The sequence below is a fragment of the Lactuca serriola genome, chromosome 5 (genome assembly GCF_051521515.1).
Source record: "Lactuca serriola cultivar US96UC23 chromosome 5, Lser_US96UC23_V15, whole genome shotgun sequence".
NCBI lineage: Eukaryota > Viridiplantae > Streptophyta > Magnoliopsida > Asterales > Asteraceae > Lactuca > Lactuca serriola.
The window spans coordinates 269388275-269397374 of NC_136412.1; positions in this window are offsets into that span (position 1 = coordinate 269388275).

Genomic DNA, 9100 nt, shown 5'->3' on the forward strand with positions numbered 1-9100 from the left:
CTGTCTCAGATCCAAAAACTCCTGTGACAACCGCTCACCCTCGACCCATGAAATGTAGCGAGTGCGGAACATATCTCTGAACTACTCCCAAGTAACAGCAGCTCTCTGGTCATCCGTATATGACCCAGTCATCAACCTCCACCAGTCATTTTCCGTGGACCTCAACAAGTTCAAGGCACATCTGACCTTCTGGTCAGCGGGACATAAGCACGTGAAGAAACATCCCTCCACGTCAGACAGCCACCTCATGGCTATGATCGGATCCTGAGTCCCATCGAAAGTCGGGGGCTTCGTATTATTGAAATCCCGGTACTGAAAACCCCGACTGGCTCCTCCCCCTGCCGCTGTAACAGCCGATGTAGCTGCTGCGGGAGCCGTCTCAGCTAGAGCTGTATATATGTCATCAAAATACTCCATCATGGCGGTCTTAATAGACCCAAACATCTCTGGAATCTGACCCCGGACAATCTCGACCACCTCCTTGCAGATGATCTCCCTGACACGATCATCTGCCAACACTGGCCCACCCTGGCCGATAGTCTCGAGCGTTATAGGGGCATCCTGATCACCCTGCCCTGATCCCGATCCGGATCTAATCACGAAATGCCTCGTAACCACCATACTGAAAAATACACTAGGAAGATATCAGATAATCCACACAAATAACAGGGAACCAACTCCCAACTAAACCCTAGGGGTTGTGACTTCCTTGCTATACGTATGGGTGTTGTGCTTTCAGTAGTACGGGCCCATACTACCTTCCACACCTACCCATATTTGTCTTAAGTATCATCACAACACCCTAACAATATACATATGTATGGTGATCGCTCAATCCTAACTCCTAGAGGAAAGCTAACTATCTCATGACTGGTCTACTGACCTCGCACAACTCAACCATCCATGAAACTTCCACCAACCCTGCAACACTAGTTTATGCTAGTCATACATAACGTTGGACCCTATAGACTTTCGAATACCTGATCATACCCTAAGCCCTTCATAAAAAAAGAACTGGAAATAAGGCAAAACCAAACATTCTCAGCCTATAAGATCTTAATTATGTACGGTCGCGATGCATACACTAAACAACTACAGTAATGATGTCAATTTCATATAAGGAAAAACCCTAGGCTATCAAGCATCATACAATCATGCAATTCCTGAAGATCCCTAGCCTAGTACTAGCATGACGTTCTAACATATCACATAATCAAATAACTGCATGGTATTTTGGGGTCTACTTACTAGCTACGACTGATCGTACACTCTGCATCCTCCTTTCTCATTTTGAAAACCATTTAAAATCATTTTAAAGATATTTTCCTTAGTTTGAGACTGGATTCACACGATTGTTCCTCCAATTCACTAAAACCAAGGCTCTTGTAACACCGTAAATTTTCAAAACAAATTTTTCGTTTTATAAATCACTTAATTCTCATAAACACATTTCACCAAATCCCAAATGTCAAATTATCAAAACACAACTCCATAATTGTCTGATTAAAAATCCAGGATCCTTAGAACATAACTCTTTCTCTCGTGCGTACAATCAAGCCGGTGCCTTCCCGATATCCTGAAAAGTACCTGAAACACATATCACATAACACGGTAAGCATGAAACTTAGTGACTTCCCCAAAATACCACACACGTCACATTAGCCCTCGAGGCTAACTCAATACGACCCTCCGGTCAAGGTGGCTCAATGGGACCATCTGGTCCCACAACTCGGGTGGACCCTCTGGTCCTAACTCGGTAAGCTCAGAATAATACACATCATAAATCACAAAGACATAATGCAAGATATCACAATACTCAATATAAGCACATAAGACCCTCCGGTCACACAAAGGTTACCACTCTAGGTAAGTACAGTGGGTAGACTCACCTCGAAAGCAAGCAAGCAAATAATCTCGTACGCAAATCCCCGAATTAGCGTCCGCCTAACACATAGGATAATTATCTCTAATTAATACTCTGTTCACAACTCTAATAAACCAAAGGTTACTCTCTATCTAACTCTTGGAATGGTTAAAAGACCATTTTACCCCTCAATGGTCCTCATAATCCCTATCTTGACCAAACCCCAAAGTCAACAGAAGTCAACACTCGAGTCAACAGTCCATGTTAACCCAAATCGCCGAGTGCATCTATGTGACTCGCCGAGTCCCTTTGGTCCCCGAGAACCCTCATGAAGTCCAACTCAACTCGCCGAGTTGACCCGTCAACTCGCCGAGTTATCGCATGTTTAGGTACATCGCGAAAACCCTAACGGACTTGTCAATTCAGCTCATTGTCGAGTCCCTTAAGTTCAATTCTCATTCAGACGCTTTAAGGTAGAACTCATGCCCCATGCTCCCGATTTGACTACCTAAGGCTCGATTATGACATAAAGCTTCGATCTTTACGTTCATGCATGGCATATTTGCTCCATAATTCCAATTCAAGCTCCAATAAGGGTTAGATGCACAAGATCTTATATCTAGCTCAATAAAGTCCGGGTCTTTGGACTCACAAGACCTCCTACATTCCAGATCTGAGGTTTCAACCTCACATCATGCTCAAAGGACTCAAATGGCACAAAAGGGATGGGAGGAAACCCTAGAAACTCCCTAAACCATGATCTCATAAGGAAATGATTAAGTTAGCATCTTTTTACCTCCAACTGAAGCAAAAATCTGATGAACCTCTAGATCCAAAGCCTCCTCTTGATCCAAGCTTTGATACTCTCCTCTTTTCCTTCAATGATTCACCAAAACACTCAAATATTAGCTCAATCACTCACTCTTAGCTCCAATGGCTGATTAGGGTTTCATACAGGGGAGTTAGGTAGCTGGTGAGGCGGGAATGAGGACATAAGTTCCTTTAAATAGATCCCAACCTCGAAGATTTAGGGTTTCATCTCACAGCTCCAACTCGACGAGTCGGTCTTTAAACCCACGTATTTAAACCAACTCTACTCGACGAGTCGAACACCCAACTCGTCGAGTCACTCATTAAATAAATAAATAAATAAAGTACCTGGGAGTCGGGATGTTACAATTCTCCCCTACTAGAATCAGACTTCGCCCTAGAAGTCACGCTCCGGAAATAACTCGGGATACTGCTCTCGCATCTCGGACTCCGGCTCCCAAGTCGACTCGGACCCCTTCCGATTATGCCACTGGACCTGAATCAGGGGCACCTCTTTCTTCCTCATAACATTCTCTCTCCGATCCAAGATCGCAATCGACTTCTCAATATAATCCACGCTATCATCAGTTTGAATATCCTCCAATTGCACAACTGCTGTGTCATGTCATACAAAAAAAATTATCTTTCCCAAGATACACAACCCATATAGGGACTCCCTATCCCGCCACAGGACGGATCCCCCTCCGTTGCGGTTCCAGTTCTGACTCTTCAGAACCTGGAACTGTAGCAGTCTGACTCCCTGCACGACTGCCCATGCAAGATATCATCATGTCATTCGCTCATCGAATGACTGATCTCAAAATCTTACCTCCAGCTCTAATTATCTTGATGCGACTGATGAAATCAGATCATTGACCATAACAACTGCCGAACACTCATACGTGACATATCAGTCGATCCAGATCGTACTCCAAAGGAACGAAAGGGTCACATCTCACCAGAGATCCATCAACTGCACTACTATCAGAACCCATCTGAACAAAACGAACCCCAATACTCTATTCTCAACACAAGAAAATGATTATGCCCGCTCAGAAGTATCCTCGGATCGCTATGAGCATAAGCCCCAACTCCCTCTCACATATCCCTTCCGACACTGAGCACCAGGTCGGCTCCCGACCTGCCAGTCGAACCCCCAAAGGTTACCCATTGCACTCCCAATAAAACGACCGTACAAGATTCCTTCTCACAATAACTATCTCGGCCCATCGTGACACACAAGTCACGAAGTTCGCTTTACCTCAAGCGAATACTACAACCCCACCTAAAGTCGTCTTACCTTCGACCTCTGTCGTCTACTACTCCCTAGTTCCATGCGTCTCGCGGTCCATTCCAAACCAACGAACTGACCCACTCAGGTCTAAGACATCATATGGAAATCAATTCCCCTCAAAATGAATCCCATCTATGAATCCGGAATCTCATCCTGCCTACTCATTACTCAAATTGCCCCAAACTCAAACTCGAGAGTCTGAGTCAACAACGTAATTGGAACCATTCATTTCCAATATGATAATCAACCCATGATTCGAGATTCACGAATTCATGCGTACACTATCTGTCCAATTCCTTCCGATTGCGATAACCCCTCCTCAACTCGGGATATAAAGATTCACGACCATCACGGAGACCCCAATCTCACCCCTGGTCCGACTACCAGGTTTTCGAAGACTTCAATGGTAAGGCTACCCAAGCCTAAGAACTCCTCTGCGTCATGCTTTGACTAGTGAATACTACAGCTCCATGTAGTGACAATAGTCTCTCTTATCGACTACTGAGTGCTACGGTTCCCCCGTAGTCTTAAGACACTTCTTTGTTGACTCATAAATGTTACGGCTCCCCGCAAAGTTACGACACCCTCTCGCTAACTAGTGAATACTACGGCTCCCTGCAGTATCACAAAACTCTCTCGCTGACTAGTGAGTACTACGGCTCCCTGCAGTATCACGACGGTCCCTCGTTGACTAGTGAATACTACGGCTCTCCGTAATACTACAATACTCTCTATAACAGACTCATAGAAGATACGGCTCCCCGTAGTCTTACAACACTCTTTCTCACTGACTCATGGATGCTACGGCTCTCTATCAAGGCCGGTCCAGACGGTGGGCAACCTGGGCGACTGCCCAGGGTCCACGTCTCCAGGGGTCCAAATTTACTTTAATTTTTTTTTTTTACTATTTTTGCGTTGTTGGATTGTTGTTGGTTGCGTGCTTATTCTGAAGTTGGCGTTTTTGGTTAGTCATTAGAGCTAGTTTACCTAGAGATCATTGAATTCTGATGCATGAGAGCTGAGATTGTGTCCCGTTTGTCCGAGATGAAAATATTTTACATGGGAGCGTTGTGTTAAATGGGGCAGCATCTTTGGCGCCAGGTGGGGTACACCACTAAATAAAAAAAAAATGAAACAGTGGAATGATAATTTTACGTAAGTCGAAAAAAAATCATTTTTATAGATACTAAGAAATAAACATGTTAGTGCAAGAAACATGGACTTGGGATTTAGTGGAAAGATGGAAACAAAATTAGGAAAAGCAAGATGCATACGAAAATGTTTTTAGAGATATGGGGTAGGCCCTCTCAATCTCAAAAGTAATATATTTATTTCTTTTAAATATAAATCATTTTTGTTGAATTATATATTTAACTCATAGTCCCCCAAATCATCTTACTAATAAGCTTATAATCCAATTAGCGATCAATTTTTTAACAAAAGGACGTATATGGTCGGTTTTTTTTTTGTCATCATTTAATATATATATATATATATATATATATATATATATATATATATATATATATATATATATATATATATATATATATATATATAAATTAGAAACCTAAATATACAAAGGTTAGGCTATACCGAGTATCACGTCAAGGGCATGGTGTTCATGTGTTCGGCATCATGGACATGAACATCACCCTAGGTGGAGCTTCGTTAATGTCATCATGATTGGAAGTGGTTCCAACGACGCTCGTACACTAAACTCTCTCTCTCTCTCTCTCTCTCTATATATATATATATATATATATATATATATATATATATATATATATATGTGTGTGTGTGTGTGTGTTCTCGCGCGCGCGGGCGCACGTTGAGACCACTCTGGTGGTAGTGCATTGTGCTGAGGTTGTCGAAGATTACGCCTTTTTAGGTCCAGGTAGCCTTACAAGATGAATAAGGGTTAGAATTTACTATGCTCTCTAAAAAATATTACTTTTCACCATTAAAGATGTAATTAAATTTAAGAGCGTGTGTGTGTTATATATATATATATATATATATATATATATATATATATATATATATATATATATATATTTAGATTAAATGTGGATTGATATCTATTGTGTGGTCGTGTGGACAATGTTGTTATGTGAGAATAACAAATAAAATAAGTTGTTTGATAATATAAATACCTTTAATTTTAAATAACTATTGTCATTAACACAGATTTTCACTAATTAAATCGTCTATAAAGTTATTATAGACTTTTTATTATTATTTTCATTCTGTCAGAATGTTGTCAGAATGTTTATTGAGTCATATTCTGTTAGAATGAAAATAAGTAAAAAACGATGTTTGAGAACAAAAATGAATAACAATCAGTGAAAAGACGATATTTTTGTAAGAATTAACGTTTTCGCATTACTAAACAACTTATTCACTTAGTAATTCTCATAGAATAGCAGTGCCCACACATCCACACAATAATTATCCATCCACATTATAACCTAGGCCTATATATATATATATATATATATATATATATATATATATATATATATATATATATATATATGTTTTTTTGCTTTATATATTAACTTTTTCTTTCTTCTAAAAAATCACTTTTATATATTCTATTTTTTCGATTCGGATATTTTAATTGTCACGGATAATTTACCGTTTCACGTAACTTTTCTTTTTTGAAAAAAAAACATTCACCTTGTATTTTTTTCTTGAAAAAATTCGCAACTTTTTTATTTCCGAAAAAACTCACATCTTTATTGACCAACCTTTATTTTTAGTGTTTAGGAGTGAAGAAGATGATGTTCCAAGACTGTTCCTTATCCGAGAAGTAGACTCCGACATCATTTGTCATTCCGAGATGGAATGTTGTTTCAAAGTTGAAGTGAAGATTAAGAGATGAAGACTCCGACATGACTAGTTCTAAGATGCCTTGGATTCGGAACATAGTTAAACTTATCTGACATGAAGAAAGTTCTTTTGGTTGTATTCCATTTTTATTATACCATCGATTCATAGAAAATCCACATTATCATGTTTTTTTTACTGTTGCAAGCACTCTCTATTCTATGTATTTGTCGTGTATTGACTCATTTGGCTATAAAATGAGTGTCAACCTTGTACCAAATATACATCTTTTACGCCTCTTTTGTGCATCAAATAGAATCCTTCATTTCAGTTTCATATTTATGTTAATCATCTCTCATAAATTCTTCTTGTTCTTAATTACTTTACTTTTTTCATACGTTGCATTATTAAATTTTCTTGAATACTTCGTAGAGTTATTTACTTCAAGTATTGATTGGTTTGACCAGACTTAATTGGATCTTAATTCCTAGCAACCATCGATATTAAAGGCTAATTCAAGGTTTGTGTTTGAAAACCTTGTCCACACATTTAATACAGTTTAAGTACTCACAAATGGTATGAGAAACTAAGTGGTTGTCCTTTGAATCCATAAGATCAAATTGTAGTTGATTTAAGATTACCTTGGTATCTTAATCATTTATGTGTTCAGGATAAAAGTTCTTCTATATGCCACTTAACCCCTAATATCTTAATATCCATGGCTGCTTCTAATTCATCTCAACAAATGTATTCAATGCAAATCGCAAATAGCATGGGTTGCCCATCGCTTGCCCCACTTCTAGTTGTTCAAGAGTATGATCATTGGAAAATTAGAATGGAGATATTTTTTGTTGGAAAAGAAATTGGTGAGGTGATATGGAGGTCAATGAAAAAAGGTCATCATGTCAAGAAGATACAAAACATGCACCTCTCACTATGAATGACATCGACAAGCTCAAAGTAGATCAGATCGCTTTCTCTAAAATGGTGTTCGGTGTTCCACCATCTCTCTTTGAGTACATTAAGTTTTATTAGTCTGCGAAAGAGATATGGGACACACTTCAAGGTTTGTTTGAAGGTGCAGAGAATATGAAGGACAATCAATTGGCATTCATGGTGAACGACTTCGACACTTTTGCTACCACTCTTGGTGAATCGGTTGCATCTGCATCAAATCGGTACATAATCATTGCGAACAACATGACTACTCATGGTGTTGTTCACACTCTGCTTGAGTACAACCTGAATTTCATCAATAGTCTAGGCAAAGAATGGGGAAACGTAAAATTGTGTCTTTAGAGTAATGGATCACTAAAGAAGGTGAAGCTCTATCAGTTATTCGATGAACTACAAGGTCGCGAACCCGATGTTACTCAACCATTAAGAGAATTATCTAGAGGTCCTCTCGCACTAGTCAGTTTCGTCAAACCACCTCTTCCAAACCCAATTGTTTTGGATCCCTTTAGAGGTACCCCCTCCGTTCCACTTGTTCAACCTACTCAATATGTTCCAAACCCTCGTTATGTAGATAAATCTGATCCAGAAGCTGTTGATTTCGAACTTCATTTCTAGCAAGAGTTCACACTTCTCTCAATGAAATACAAACGACTATAGAATCCCAATCAAAAAATACACCACAAACACTATCAAACTCCTCACCAAAGAAATCCTCAACCTTATCCTAAGACAACTGAAAACCCACCTGCTTATCGACCCAACATTCCGAATCGCACCACAGAAAAAGTTAGCCAAACCAAAGATTGTATGTCACAAATGTTGTCTTGCTAACCACTATGCAAAGGACTGTTTGGCTGATGGACATTCAAAACCAAAGGTGAAAGATGCTGCTTATTATGCTCGATGTGCTCAGGAGCTAGTAGATAGCGAAAAGGCATTTGTCACCACTATTTCGCCAAATATTGATGGGTATTGGTCATCGGGCGATGAGGATGAAGGAAATTTGGGTAGAAACTTATGTCTCATGGCTAGACAAATGATTCAGTGTGATGAAGGTTAATGGTCCTTCGGTTTGGAAAATGGTGACGCAGATGCTGATCCACATTAATGCTACATGGCATCCAACAATCCACCTAGGAAAAGCATCATCCAATAGGTAAAATCTATGATCACTGATAATAACTTTGATTTATTTGTATATGAACCTTATCTAACTAAAATACTATCAGAAATGACAGTTATTTATAAAGCATATGAGTCTTCCTTAGAAGTTAGTGAGTTGACCCAACTTAGACTACGATTTGAAGAAGACAAGCGTAAGATTAAATCGTTAGAGCGGGAAC